This window comes from Crotalus tigris, unplaced genomic scaffold, assembly GCF_016545835.1.
Source record: "Crotalus tigris isolate CLP2741 ecotype Arizona unplaced genomic scaffold, ASM1654583v1 scf7180000018856.1329670, whole genome shotgun sequence".
Classification (NCBI taxonomy): domain Eukaryota; kingdom Metazoa; phylum Chordata; class Lepidosauria; order Squamata; family Viperidae; genus Crotalus; species Crotalus tigris.
In genome coordinates, this window is record NW_024097237.1 from 197501 (window position 1) to 213727 (window position 16227).

General features: G+C 43.7%; 1 long non-coding RNA gene across 1 annotated transcript in view; it reads left to right on the top strand.

The window, feature by feature from the left end:
• The window catches only part of LOC120314173, a 91324-nt gene that overhangs the window by 46644 nt on the left and 28453 nt on the right, over window positions 1–16227 (top strand). The gene's annotated exons all lie outside the window — the stretch shown is intronic.

Below are 16227 nucleotides of genomic sequence, written 5' to 3' on the forward strand. Positions count from 1 at the left end.
GAAAGACCAAATGAAGAACAGAATAGAGGCATGGGAAGACAAAGCACTACATGGCCAATACATTAAAAAAATAGCTGGGAAAGCAGATAATAATAAAACCTGGCAATGGCTAAGAGCAGGAAAATTGAAGAAAGAGACCGAGGGACTAATTCTGGCTGCACAAGACCAAGCCTTAAGGACAAATGCATACAAAGTCAAAATTGAGAAGACAGCAACAGACAGTAAGTGCCGCCGATGCAAAGAAGCTGAAGAAACAGTGGACCACTTGGTAAGCTGTTGCAAGAAGATTGCACAGACTGATTACAAGCAGCGGCATGACAAAGTAGCAACAATGGTGCATTGGAAGATCTGCAAAAAATATCATTGCCTGTAAGCAAAAACTGGTGGGATCATAAAATAGAGAAAGTCATAGAAAATGGTAAAATTAAACTGCTCTGGGACTTCAGAATTCAAACAGACAAGCACCTGCAACATAACACCCCAGACTTAACAATTGTCGATAAGAAAGACAAAAAAGTCTGGATAGTGGATGTGGCAGTGCCTGGAGATAGCAGAATAGAAGAGAAGAACTGGAGAAGATAACAAAATACAAAGACCTACAAATAGAAATAGAAAGACTGTGGCAAAAGCAAGCAAGGGTAGTACCAATAGTCATAGGCGCCTTGGGTGCAATCCCAAAACAACTGGAGCACTACTTGAACACCATTGGCATTGACAAATTCGCCATTAGTCAATTGCAAAAGGCGGCCTTATTAGGAACTGCTTCCATCCTGCGACGATACCTGTAATACCATCAAACATCCACATCTGCCTATCCCAGGTCCTGGGTAAGGACTCGATAGGTAGACAAAATGCCAAATCCAGTCTGAACATCTGGCTGACTGTGCGATGATCCATAATAATAATAATAATGGCCTGAGCAACAGGGCCAGCAGCTGCAGAACTACTTGGAAGAAAAGTTGTTACCCGTCGCAGATACACAGTGATGGAAAACAAAGAAATAATGATCTGTTATACAGACAAGTCCAACAAGAGAGGAATCTACAACGAAGCCACCGTTCTGGAAAGAACAACATCCAGAATCAGAAATAACAGAACAGAGACTAGTCAGATCAACGCCGATTTATTAACACGAATAAAATATTCACAGAAACAGATTGGTACGAACTGCCCAAAGGTTTACCCAGGGCAAAGAAATCAAACCCTTACCAGAAGTAATTCAGAATGTAGAGTCAAACCAGGGGGAGTTGGCAGTGAAGGAATCTAGCAGAGATATACAACTGTTTTCATTTGGAAACCAGGCACCTCTACCTCAGGAAGAACAAAACCCTCTAACTAAAGAAATAAAAGAATTGAAACAAAGAATAACTTAGCATCTAGAACAGCACAAAAACAACAGAATAAGGCTACCTGCATTGAAGCTTGTTCCAAAGAAACAGCTAGCACAAGCATTAAAAGATGCAAATATTGCAATATCAAGTATAAGCACCAATTCACTGCAAGAAACAAACCAACTAATGTACAGCACAGCTGCAGTTATAACTGAATACCTGGGATGCAAAATCAACAAAGAAGAAAAAAAAACAAACAGTGCACCAGAAAAATGGAAGGTTAGACTAGAAAATAAGATCAGCAAGTTAAGATCACATGCAAGCAAGCTAGAACAGATGAAAGAAAAGAAGCTGAAGAACAAGAAGACCAAAGAATACCTAATCAAGAAATACCACTTAGAAACAAGGAAGATCAAGGAAGCACTGGAAATAATAAAGCAACAAATAACAGCTATAGCCAGAAAATCAGTAGATATGAAGCTTGAATTGCAAACTATAGGCAGAACCGCCAATTTCAATCCAATCAGAAACGTGTCTACCAATCCTCAATGAGAAAATGCACGAAATCAGTCAGTACCTGACAAGCAAGAAACAGTGCAGTTCTGGAAGCAGATATGGGATAACCCAAAGAAATACAACAAGGATGCGGCTTGGGTAAAAGAGGTGGATGCAAATAAAACAGAAGTTGAAATGAAAGAACTAGTAATAACAACAAAAATGGTAGAAAAAAGAGCAAAAAAAATCAAAAATTGGTCAGCACCAGGTGAAGATGAACTGCATGGGTTTTGGTTGAAACATCTAACTGTTATACACCCACTCATTGCCAAGCAGTTCAACAATATACTACAAGGTGGAGAAATTGAAAAGTGGCTAACAACTGGGAAAACCTACCTAATAATGAAAAATCCAGCAAAAGGGGCAACACCAGGTAAATACAGGCCAATTACCTGCTTACCAACAACTTTCAAATTACTACTACTGGTGTAGTAGCTGATGCAGTGCAACAGCATCTAGTTGAAAACAATCTCTTTCCACCTGAGCAGAAAGGAAACCGCCCCAATAGCAGAGGAACAAAAGATCAACTCCTAATAGACAAAATGATCTTGGAAAACTGCAAGAGAAGGAAGACCAACCTGAATGTGGCATGGATTGACTACAAAAAGGCATTTGACTCTCTGCCACATGATTGGATAATAAAGTGCCTAGAAATAACAGGAGTCAGTAGAAACATCAGAAAATTTGTGCAAAGATCGATGGCACAATGGAAGACACAGTTGCAGATCAATGGTGAGAAGCTGGGAGAGGTTAATATCAAGAGAGGAATATTTCAAGGAGATTCATTATCACCATTACTATTTGTTATTGCACTGTTTCCTCTGTCAACAATACTGAATAACTCAGGACATGGCTATCAAACATCAAAAACATCTGCCAGACTATCCCACCTCCTTTATATGGATGATCTGAAGCTGTATGGAAAAACATCATCTGAAATAGAATCGCTGCTCAACACTGTCCGTATATATAGTCAAGATATTGTAATGGAGTTTGGCTTGGACAAATGTGCCACACTTACTATCAAACAAGGAAAAATAATGAAAACTGAAGGAATCAAGATGCCCCACGAAAATAACATTAAGAGTCTGGATGAGGAAGAGAACTACAAATACTTGGGTATCCTTCAAGCTGACAACATCAAGCACACTGAAGTCAAGAAAAAGATTAGAGGTGAATACATCAAGAGAGTGAAGAAGATCTTAAAGTCCAAACTCAATGGAGGAAATACCATAAAGGCAATCAACACCTGGGCAATCCCAGTCATTAGGTACACAGCTGGAATAGTGGACTGGACTCAAGCAGAACTAAAAGCAATGGATAGGCAGACCAGAAAAATAATGACAATGAATCATGCCCTTCATCCACGCAGTGACATTGATAGACTTTATCTACCAAGGCACATAGGTGGGCATGGAATGCTACAAGTACATCAGATGTTGAAGAAGAAAAAATGGCTTTGGAAGAATATCTGAAGAACAATGATGAAGATGCACTGAAATTAGTATATCAGGAAGGCTTACTAACTACTGGAGAGACCAAACTGGCCTACAAGAAAGACCAAATGAAGAACAGAATAGAGGCATGGGAAGACAAAGCACTACATGGCCAATACATGAAAAAAATAGCTGGGAAAGCAGATAATAATAAAACCTGGCAATGGCTAAGAGCAGGAAAATTGAAGAAAGAGACCGAGGGACTAATTCTGGCTGCACAAGACCAAGCCTTAAGGACAAATGCATACAAAGTCAAAATTGAGAAGACAGCAACAGACAGTAAGTGCCGCCTATGCAAAGAAGCTGAAGAAACAGTGGACCACTTGGTAAGCTGTTGCAAGAAGATTGCACAGACTGATTACAAGCAGCGGCATGACAAAGTAGCAACAATGGTGCATTGGAAGATCTGCAAAAAATATCATTTGCCTGTAAGCAAAAACTGGTGGGATCATAAAATAGAGAAAGTCATAGAAAATGATAAAATTAAACTGCTCTGGGACTTCAGAATTCAAACAGACAAGCACCTGCAACATAACACCCCAGACTTAACAATTGTCGATAAGAAAGACAAAAAAGTCTGGATAGTGGACGTGGCAGTGCCTGGAGACAGCAGAATAGAAGAGAAAGAACTGGAGAAGATAACAAAATACAAAGACCTACAAATAGAAATAGAAAGACTGTGGCAAAAGCAAGCAAGGGTAGTACCAATAGTCATAGGCTCCTTGGGTGCAATTCCAAAACAACTGGAGCACCACTTGAACACCATTGGCATTGACAAATTCGCTATTAGTCAATTGCAAAAGGCAGCCTTATTAGGAACTGCTTCCATCCTGCGACGATATCTGTAATACCATCAAACATCCACATCTGCCTATCCCAGGTCCTGGGTAAGGACTCGATAGGTAGACAAAATGCCAAATCCAGTCTGAACATCTGGCTGACTGTGCGATGATCGATAATAATAATAATAATAATAATAAACGAGAAAGAACTGGAGAAGATATCAAAATACAAAGACCTAAAAATGGAAATAGAAAGACTGTGGCAAAAGCAAGCAAGGGTAGCACCAATAGTCATAGGCGCCTTGGGTGCAATCCCAAAACAACTGGAGCACCACTTGAACACAATTGGCATTGATAAATTCGCTATTAGTCAATTGCAAAAGGTGGCCTTACTAGGAACTGCTTCCATCCTGCAACGATATCTGTAACATCCACATCTGCCTATCCCAGGTCCTGGGTAAGGACTCGATAGGTAGACAAAATGCCAAATCCAGTCTGAACATCTGGCTGACTGTGCGATGATCCATAATAATAATAAAAAACCCAGTGGGAAGGGACCTTGGAGGTCATCTAGTCCAACCCCCTGCTGAGGCAGGAAACCCTATATCATTTCAGACAAATGACTGTCCAGTCTCTTCTTAAAAACCTCCAGTGTTGGAGCATTCACAGCTTCTGGAGGCAAGTTGTTCCAATGCTGCTAGCTTTCCAAAATACTTGAAGGATTTAGGTTATTGTTTTTAAAGGCAACTTATATCATGATGATAAATACATTGCTTGAGTAGAGAATTATATTGCTCTGCATAACACTTACTTCAAAGCATATCTTAATACTTTTTTAAAGGATTAGTTGTGGTTGTGTTAGGCTGTCCAGTCTCTTCTTAAAGATTTCCAGTGTTGGAGCATTCACCACTTCTGGAGGCAGGTTGTTCCACTGGTTAATTGTTCTAACTGTCAGGAAGTTTCTCCTTAGTTCTAGGTTGCTTCTCTCCTTGATTAGTTTTCCATCTACTGCTTCTTGTCCTGCCTTCAGGTGCTTTGGACAATAGCTTGACTCCCTCTTCTTTGGGGCAGCCCCTGAGATATTGAAACACTGCTATCATGTCACCCCTCGTCCTTTTAAAAAGAGATCTATCTGAAATGGTAGAGGACAGTGGTGGCAAAACTATGGCATGCATGCCAGAGATGGCACTCAGAGCTCTCTCTGTGGGCATGTGCGGTCACTCCCCCCGCAGCCCCCTCATCACCAGCAGCCCCCCCAGAAGAGAGCTGTCCCCGGGCACAGCCCATGAAGAGCAGTGCAGCCAAGGATATGGCAGCCAGGGAGCCAGGTCAAGACTCCGCCCTTGCGCCCCGTCACATACAAATGATGCTGCGGGTGGAGGGCATGGCACCCTAGTGCTGCTGGATTGCCTAGGTGATCTGCTGCGGTGGGCCATGGAGGCGGTGGGTGGCTTTGTGGACGGGCAGGGCAGTGCAAGGGGTGGGGTGGAGGCAGGGCGGGGGGAGGTTGGGGGGCACTCGGTGTCTAAAAGGTTTGCCATCATTGGTATAGAGCAGTGGTTCTCAACCTTTTTAATGCCGCGACCCCCAACCGGTCGTAAGTCGAGGACTACTCAACCGGTTGTAAGTCGAGGACTATGCAATCGGTTGTAAGTTGAGGACTTTCCCTGCCCGTGAGCGCCGCGCATGCATGGTGCTGCCCCCTGCACCAGCCGAGGCGTAGCTGGCAAGGGGCAGCAACGGTGCAGGGCGACCACTGGCTGGGCCACCAGCTGGCCCAGCCCAAGGGAGGTAAGGCACCCACTGGGCCCCACGCGCACCAGCAACCCTCCCTGCGCCCGCCGGCCTCCCACCTCCCACCCCTGGCCCTCTTTTACTTACATTTTTAGTAGTTGCTCAGCAGGGAGGGGTGGAAACTTCCAGACAGCTCGCCTTCGCTGCAGACAACTTGCAGCACCGTTTGCAGAATGGGACTTTTGGCGGGCTCAGCGGGGCAGAGACAGCCTGGACAATTCCTATTGGATTAGACTCTATTCAAGAGAGTCTATTCTCTTGGCTTTCAAAAGCCAATAGAATAAAAGGGCACAGCTAAGGAAAAGGGGGAAAAAATGGCGGACTGCGTTGTTTGGCAACCCCTGTGAAATGGTCGTTCGACCCCAAACGGGGTCCCGACCCACAGGTTGAGAACCGCTGGTATAGAGTTTCCTGCTTGAACAGGGGTTTGGACTAGGAAGATCCCCAAGGTCTCTTCCAGGTCTTTATTTTATTAAGATTGGCTCAGATGCTTCCTTGACGAGCCTGTAATGAAATATCTACAAAAGAAAAAGGCAACTTTGGCCAGACCAAGAATCAAAGAATTGACTTATATACTCGTCACTATCATTACAAAAACCTCATCGGAGGTTTTTTTTTCCTAACTGGACAGCGTAGAATTCCTTGGTGGCCACCCATATAAGAACTCAATGGGCCCAATCTTGTTTAGCTTTAAAGATCAGCCAACATCGGCTATGTGCTGCTGAAGCCATGATAATTATAATAATATTTAATGAACATTTAAACTAGATGGTATTTAATCCATCCAGTCCACCTAGTTTTGGCAGTAAAAAACCTCCTCTGGTGCCAGTCAATGGTGGATCAAAAAATGGATCACAATGGACTTTTGTTACCATTTTAAATTATCTCTGTGCTACTTCCAGCTATAGACTTCTGAATATTCCTCAGCGTTTCTTTTTCTCCATCTATTAAGTCAATGGTCCCCAACTTTTCTGCCTCCGTGGACCGGCGGTGGCGGGCTTCATGTGCTCACCTGTTGCTTACATGGCCCAGTTCCCAACAGGCCCTGGATTGGTACCAGGCCATAGACCAGAGATTGGGGACTCCTGTATGAAGTGAAATGTTCTGCCACTAATCACTCTGACAGTACTTTTGCTCCAGAAGCACTTCCAAATAAGGAGATTCTCTGTTTAAATTCTATCTGCTACTCCAATAGATCTTTGTTCACAAGAGCATACTTATAGTGTTCAGGTTTATTTTTTCCCCAAACTGCAATCTTGTGAAGCAGGCTGGGCTAACAGAGGATGATTGACTGAAAAACACCGTCAGCTTTCATGGCTAAGTGTAAAGTAGAATCTAGGTCTTTTTCTTCTTGTCCAACACTTTAAACCACTACACCAGGGGTAGGCAACTTTGGCTCTTTTATGACTCGTGGACCTCAATGCCCAGAATTCCTGAGCCAGCATGGCTCAGCTTGGAAACCTCTCCCTTTCCCCTCAGCATGGCTGGCTCAGGAACTCTGGGAGTTGAAGTCCATAAGTCATGAAGGGACCATAGTTCCCCCACCCCTGGGGGATCAGGGGTAGGCAACCTTGACTCTTTTATGATTCATGGACTTCAACTCCCAGAATTCCTGAGCCAGCATAGGAGAACTATCGCCCCCTCATGACTCGTGAACTTCAACTCCCAGAATTCCTGAGCCAGCATGGGGGAACTATGGCCCCCTCATGACTCGTGAACTTCAACTCCCAGAATTCCTGAGCCAGCATGGGGGAACTATGGCCCCGTCATGACTCGTGGACTTCAACTCCCAGAATTCCTGAACCAGCATGGGGGAACTATGGCCTCTTCATGACTCGTGAACTTCAACTCGCAGAATCCCTGAGCCAGCATGGCTCAGCTTAGAAACCTCTCCCTTTCCCCTCAGCATGGCTGGCTCAGGAATTCTGGGAGTTGAAGTCCACGAGTCATAAAAGAGCCAAGGTTGTCTACCCCTGCACTACACCATGCAATCTGATTGTGTACGGATCTGTCTGTATAAAGGACAAAGAATTTTGTTTGCAATCTCTCAAAGACAAAGATGTATATTAAATGGAAATATTTCTGACTGGGAATCTACTTCTGCCTTCCTCTTAATAATACAAAAAAATATAGAGAAGCAGTATTACTAGCTGAGAAGCAATATTGTTTGCTGAGATAGTGCCCCACCTTCAGGCTAATCTCTGAAAGAGATTTTTAACTGTTTCAAAAAAAAAAAATGTCTAAGTCGGTTGTCTTTCTGCAAATTGCTGAGAAAGGCCCAAGGATGACCCTCTGAGCAGAATCTCCTACTCCACCTTGGGGTGCTTTGCAATGTATGGAAACCTAGCCATAACTTATCCATGTACTTCAATGCACAACACACTTTTCTCATATTTTAGGCTTCTCACAGATGCTATGGAAAACTGGGAATGGATTTTGGCATGGGGTTGAGTTGTGACCCACTCACAGTTTCCTGGGATGAGCTTCTTCCTTCAACTAGAGTGTGTGCCTCTTCCTCAGACTCCAAGCAGAAATGGAGACTCTGAGAGAAAACCAGAGACTAATTTTCCATCAGTGCAGTTGTTGATAGCTCCATGAATCACAGGCGCCAGTAAGTGAGGATTGCCTCAGTTCTTTTCAAATAATTGGTATATTTTTTCAGCTAACTTTTCAAAAAGCTGATGGGGCTCGGAAAAGTGGAGTTAATAAGCAATGGTTGAAACCAGTCCATGGTTTAGACCAGTGATAGGCAACCTGGGCTCTTTTATGACTCATGGACTTCAACTCCCAGAATTCCTGAGCCAGCAAGGTTGCCTACCCCTGGTTTAGACTTTGAATGCCCAGCAAGAAGGGGTAGATGAATATTGGTTTATTTAAGAGGCAGGATGTTTCATGAATGAGCAGTGGAGATCATGTATTCCAGATAGCCCAGTGTCTCCTTCTCTTTTAAAACAGTCCAAGTCTTTGGGAACTCCAAACTTTTTACTAGAATAATGCCAAAAGTGCAACTGCTTCTCTTATCTCACTTTCACTCTTCTAATTTCATTTTTTTTTTCCTCTTCATGTTTGGGAAAAGGACTGAAGAGCAGATCTTGTCCATCCTTCATTAGCAAATGTTCTTAATCTTGTCTGCTTCTAACCAGGATTCCTGTGTCTTTAACACCAATATGACAGACCATAAATTATTTTTTCTCTTTCCACCCCCCCCCCCTTATAATTGCATGATTGCCCTCTTTCACTGCCTCTTTGTGCCAGGAAAAGATACAGCTTTTGGAATCTCTTTTTGAAGAGACAATTTGGTCTAGTGGTTAAGGCACGAGTCTAGAAAACAGGAGAACCTGAGTTCAAATCCCACCTCAGCCATGAAAGCCAGCTGGGCGACTTTGGGCCAGTCTCTCTCTCTCTCCCCCCCTCTCTCTCTCAGCCCAACTCATCTCACAAGATTGCTGTTATGGGGAAGAGGTTCACTGCTTTGAGTTATTTGAAAAATAACTATTTGAAAAATAGTAAAGGAGATGTTAAAAGAGAGAGAATTGCAGACAGACAGGTGATAGGTTAGGGAGAGGGTTGACACTACATGCTTGTCTGTTCTTGATTTTAATGGTGAAATGAAGCAGTCAAATTAGATGGATGGATGGAGAGAGAGAGAGAGAGAGAAAGAGAAAGAGAAAGAGAAAGAGAAAGAGAAAGAGAAAGAGAAAGAAAATAAGATAGAGACAGACAGACGGGGATAGAGTTAAGGTTAGGGATAGGGTTGACACTACATGCTTGTGTGTTCTTGATTTTAATGGTGAAATGAAGCAGTCAAATTAGATGGATGGATGGAGAGAGAGAGAGAGAGAGAGAGAGAGAGAGAGAGAGAAAGAGAAAGAGAAAGAGAAAGAAAGAGAAAGAGAAAGAGAAAGAAAATAAGATAGAGACAGCCAGACGGGGATAGAGTTAAGGTTAGGGATAGGGTTGACAGGGTTGACACTACATGCTTGTGTGTTCTTGATTTTAATGGTGAAATAAAGCTAGTCAAATCAGATAGATAGATAGATAGATAGATAGATAGATAGATAGATAGATAGATAGATAGAATGAGGTAGAGACAAATACACAGATAGACACACAGACGGGTGATAGGGTTAAAGTTAGGGTTGACACTACATGCTTGTGTGTTCTTGATTTTAATGGTGAAATAAAGCCAGTCAAATCAGATAGATAGATAGATAGATAGATAGATAGATAGATAGATAGATAGATAGATAGATAGATAATGAGAATGAGATAGAGACAGACACACAGACAGACACACAGACGGGTGATAGGATTAGGATTAGGGATAGGGTTGACACTACATGCTTGGGTGTTCTTGATTTTAAAGGTAAAACTGATGAAAGGCAACTTCTTTCTTCTCCATCTTTATGGACTGCAACCAAGGCCTCACAGTTTAACCCTGCTCAGATCCCACTAAATTCAACTGGGACTTTCCCCAACTTAGATGCACTCTAAGTCACGGTCACAGAAGATTCCTAGATGGTCTTTCGAATTCAATAAAATTGTGCCAGTGTGACATTTACTATCCTTATTAGCCACCTTACCTCTATTGCCCCTGTTTTGAGTCCCCTACTACCCCCCCCAAATGGTTTATAAAGTTCAAAGGATATGATGAAGCTGCCCGTGGATGGTGCAGGAATAAGCGGAAAAAAGCTACCTGAAGATTGATATAGAAACTGAAGACATAAGCTCACTGTCATGTGTCTGACTAATGAAACACTTCAAAGAACTTTTAGGCATTGTTTAACCTAAAAAGCCTTTATTAGTGTAAAGGAGTGTCAGCACAGCATGGAGAATGCCAAGATCTGAATTTCCCTTCCTTTGCACATAACATTCCAGGCATTTCCCCTCCCCTATTTGGGGGTCATGATTCACATCTTCCAATTAACCTGGAAGGCAAAGATTCACTTCCGTTCCCTTTGGGCGTGCTTTTCTCTCCTCTCTCATTCTCATCTGAATTAACTCTAAAAGTACCAGACAGTTCTGCATATTTTGTCAAAGCAAGAATATTCAATATTAGCAGCATTGACACTCACCTCATTTATAGTCAGGGCATGAGATGAAGGCAGCACCATCAGGTTATGCATTCCCAGGAGGGCTAGAAGAGAACAAGAAGTCAGTTCCCAATGCCATCATGCCCATGTAGAAAATTGCATGATTTATCTCCTTTGAGCATGGCACAACATCAGCTCCCCTAGGAAGGTGGCAAAATAAAGATTTTGCCAAAGTCATGTTTACACTATGTTTAACTGTACTGTCAATCTCTAAAAATCCAGAAGGTTTGGCAACATATCAATCTGATAAATAAATCTTTAAAAAGGGGAAGTCCCTACCGCTGTCAGAGCAATGAGTCATGCTACTTTAGTGAAAACTCTCCATTAGGCTCCTTAGTAGAATTGCCTATTCTTCCTGATCTGGATTAAGATCCTCTCTTTGTTTTCTTTTGATATTGGTCTGCAAGTTTGGCTGCTCTTCCCTTACAGAAAGGCCCATGCAAAATCAAAAATCCTCAGGATAGTACAGTAAGTCTTGATGACAATCATAAACTTTAATTTGCATTGTAAATTGCAAAGCTCAACTGGCATTGTAAATTGGAGCCAATCAACAGTACAATACTGGGCTGCTGCTTCACAATAAGTTACAACTCTTCAAGGCAGGAGGTGATTGGTCCAAATACTTGTACCTCTTCTCTATTTTCTGGCCTGTGAATTGCACTGATTTATGCTGGTCTCTTGGAAGGAACCCTATTGTCTACGTCTCCTTTGAGAACAGCTTGACTCCTGGTGACATCATGGATATTCTTGACAAATAAGAAATGTTTTGCCTTCTTTCCCAGTGTCTATATGGAGATTCTCAAACATCCAGGTCATGCTTATCCCAAAGGTGCTTTTCCAAAAAAGAAACTGAACTTTCTTGGTCTGTTGCTTCTCATTTAAGAACTGAAAAAGCTTCTTAGATGAGAAATGTTTTTAAAGGAAAAAAAACTAAGAAAGTCCAGTTGCCTTTTGGAAAAATCACCTCTGGGATTTCTTTCCAAGTATTTTTGCCAACTCTCTTCTCTAACACAGAGCTTTTCAACCAGTGGTATGGGTACCACCTGTGGTACATTGGCACCTGGCAGGTGGTATGCGACCATCCTAGAAAAGTGGTAGTGGGGGAGGGGAATGAGCTGAACCGGTGGCAGCACCACACAAGCCTGAGCAACAGATGGCTGGCACTGCAGGGCTGTCAGGGCTCAGCGGAAGTGCCAGGATCAGCGCCAGGCTCCAGCTGGAGCTCCGCGCTGATCCTGGTGCTTCTGCTGAGCCAGAAGAAGCGCCAATCAGCTGGAATGTTGCAACATCTCCAGGGTCTTCTGATTTACATTCAGATGCTTGGCAACTGATTCATATTTATGATGGTCACAGTGTCCCAGGGTCATGTGAAGTGACCAAAACCTGCTGCAACCACCCATCAGACGGGTGGAATAAAAACCAAACACCCCACCCCACCCCCACTGCCAATCCTCAACAGAAATGCTCACAACAATGAAAACCTTGGACAGGAGGAAGAGCGCCGCTGGGTGGGCAGGCAGGTGTCTTGCTCGGCTGTGCCTTGGGGGGCACTTTTTTCATTGCCATTGTAATTTCGAACAGTCACTAAGCAAACTGTTGTAAGTTGAGGGCTACCTGTACTTTATCACTTTTTTCCTTTTTTTTGTTGGTCATCAAGTTTTTGACACCTTGCTAGGTGACTGGTGGTACTCAGATATTGCCATATCCTAAAAGTGGTACAATGGATGAAAAGGTTGAAAAGCCCTGCTCTAACATATAGCTCTTGAGTTTTCTTGTGATCTCCCATCCTAACCAGGCTCAACCCCATCTAACTTTTTTTTAAAAAGATGTCCGCACCAGAGATTCCTTGCGAAGTCAAAATCCTAGGGGAATTCGTTTGAGGAGAGGAAGCAACGACCTTGATAACTTCCCCTCTGGATTACTGCAATAAACTCTACAGGAAATTCCTTGAAGACCATTTAGAGCAGGGGTGTCAAACTGCTGGCTTGCAGGCCACTTAGACTCTATTCAAGAGAGTCTATTCTATTGGCTTTCAAAAGCCAATAGAATAAAAGGGAGTAGCACAGCTAAGGAAAAGGGGAAAAAATGGCGGACTGCGTTGTTTGGCGACCCCCGTGAAATGGTCGTTCGACCCCAAATGGGGTCCTGACCCACAGGTTGAGCACCATTGGTCTAATTCTATTGGCTTTCAAAAGCCAATAGGAATTGTCCAGGCTGTCTCTGCCCTGCTGAGCCCACCAAAAGTCCCATTCTGCAAACGGTGCTGAACCAGTTGAGTAGTCCTTGACTTACGACCGGTTGATAGTCCTCGACTTACGACCGGTTGGGGGTCGCAGCATTAAAAAGGTTGAGAACCACTGATTTAGAGGCTTCAACTGGCTTATCACTAGCCTAGGTAATCATGGGCTACTCTTAAGTACATGTGTGTCCTAAAGATTTCAATAGGCGTAGTGGAGTCCTACACACCAAAAATGTTTTCCTGTTTTTCAACCCAAAGACTTTCAACTGAGCTTTACCTGTATTGAGAATGGTCAGGAGCTAGCAGGATTTCGTCATTAGCAAAATAAAATCGTGCCTCCTTGATAACTTAGGCAAAGGGGGGGGGGGAGTTCCCTCCATTTGAAACCCATCTTGCCTGCCATTGACCGGAGAAGCTTCGGTCTTCTGTTACTTTTAGAGTACTGCTACGGGATGGATTCGAAATAAGTTCCCGTCTACTCCGGATTCAGTCCGCATTCTTCGTCAGACGAATTCCGGCCGCTTCGCTTGCTTCAGCCGCCTGCCGGCCTTAATAAAACCCCGAAGCGGAACGGGAAATCGCCATAAATCACTGTTGGTTATTCGGATTTGCTCCGAAGGAGTGCCGTTCTGCCAAGCCCGAACTAAACTGCTTCCGTCGGCGCCGTCTCCCCTGCCCCCACAGGAGGAACAAGACTCGAACAAAAGCTATACATATAAATACACACCTTTTGCCTCGGTCCTCCAGCCCTGTTCACTGCGACTGCTCCTTAGCTCTTGAAGTTTGCGGGAAGCTCACTCGCAGTCTGAAAATTCTGCTTTTTATATCACCAACGGGCGATTAATATTGCATTAACTGTATTTAACATTTTCCCCCCTCTGCCTTACCTCCCACCGTCTCTCTCTCTCTCTCTCTCTCTCTTTCCCTCCCTCCTTCCCTCTTTCTCTCCCTCCTTCCCTCTTTCTCTCCCTCCCTCCCTCCCTCTCTCCCTCCTTCCCTCCCTCCCTCCCTCCTTCTCTCTCTCTCTCCCTCCCTCCCTCCTTCTCTCTCTCTCTCTCTCTCCCTTCTTCTTCTTCTTCTTCAACTTCTTCTTCCTCTCTCTCTTCTTCTTCTTCCTCTCTTTCTTCTTCTTCTTCTTCTTCTTCTTCTTCTTCTTCTTCTTCTTCTTCTTCTTCTTCTTCTTCTTCTTCTTCTTCTTCTTCTTCTTCTTCCTCCTCCTCCTCCTCCTCACCCCCCCCCTCTCTCTCCTATCAGAAATCTGAAGTAGGAGTAGGAAATGGGAAGGGGGATTTGTTAGGAAGCCGTACAAGTAGCCATAACCATCTGGAAAATGGATTATTTTGTGCTATTTATATTTCCCTCCTTTCCTTTCCCTCGCAATGTTTGGGCCTGGCAGCCCGGAACCTGCTTACGGGTTGTTTCAGATATTTTGACGCCGTCTGAAGACCGAGCAGTCTGGAGCTGGATTAAATGTTTAGTGTACGGCCAGCACTTCGAAGGGAGGGAGGGAGGGAGGGAGGGAGGGAGGGAGGAAGGAAGGAAGGAAGGAAGGAAGGAAGGAAGGAAGGAAGGAAGGAAGGAAAGGAGGGGGAAGGAAGGAAAGGAGGGGGAGGGGAGGGAGGGGAAGAAGGAAGAAGGGAGGGAGGGAAGGAGGGACGAAGGTAAGAAGGAAGGTAAGAAGGAAGGAAGGAAGGAAGGAAGGAAGGAAGGAAGGAAGGAAGGAAGGAAGGAAGGAAGGAAGGAAGGAAGGAAGGAAGGAAGGAAGGAAGGAAGAACGGATTTACATGCCCGCGATGCTGTCGAAAGTTTTCTTGTCTTCCGATCCGGAGCTGCGAGTTTTTCGACTTCAAGCGGAAGAAAGCCTCCTTAATAAAAAAAATAAATAAATAACAGGGAGGAAAATCCATTCGTTTCCAAACTCATTTGGCTGATTGATTCCCCTCTTGGCCCTCCTCCCTCCCTCCCTCCCTCCCCCTCTTCCTCCGCGTCTCGCTCCCACCTGCGTAGGAACTGGCTCTCGGCTAATTAGAATTAATTGCGTCCCTTCCAAGAAACGCGAGAGGAAGCCCCACCCCCCCAGTTCTCTCTCTCAGATAGACTGCTCCTTCTCCATCCTTGCCAAGAGGTAAGTTCGTCACTCGCCGCGCAAAGCCAAGAAGCGGCGTCTAGCTCGATTGAGCGCTGGCTCCTGGGCCAGGAAACTTTGCCTCCCTCCTCTCCGCTAAGGAAGCCCCCTCCTTTTAGAATTCCCACGCTGTTTTCTTCGGGCCAAACAACGCGGAACAGCACCAGCCTTGTTGCCGCTGTCAAAATTTCAGAAGTTTGCCTTCAGAAGTTCAGAAGTTGTGGGAGCTTCATCAATGGAAGCTTTGAAAAAGAGACTGGACTGCCATCTGTCAGAAATAGTGTAGGGTCTCCTGCTTGGGTGGGGGTGGGGTTTGAACTAGATGACCTCCAAGGTCCCTTCCAACTATTCTATTCTATTCTATTCTATTCTATTCTATTCTATTCTATTCTATTCTCCATTCCATATTCTCTTCTCTTCTCTTCTCTTCTCTTCTCTTCTCTTCTCTTCTATTCTATTCTATTCTATTCTATTCTATTCTCCATTCCATATTCTCTTCTCTTCTCTTCTCTTCTCTTCTATTCTATTCTATTATCCATTCCATATTCTATTCTATTCTCCCTTCTATATTCTATTCTATTCTATTCTCCATTCCATATTCTATTCTATTCTCCATTCCATACTCTATTCTATTCTATTCTGTTCTGTTCTGTTCTGTTCTGTTCTGTTCTATTCTATTCTATTATCCATTTCATATTCTATTCTATTCTCCCTTCTATATTCTATTCTATTCTATTCTATTCTCCATTCCATATTCTATTCTATTCTCCATTCCATACTCTATTCTATTCTGTTCTGTTCTGTTCTGTTCT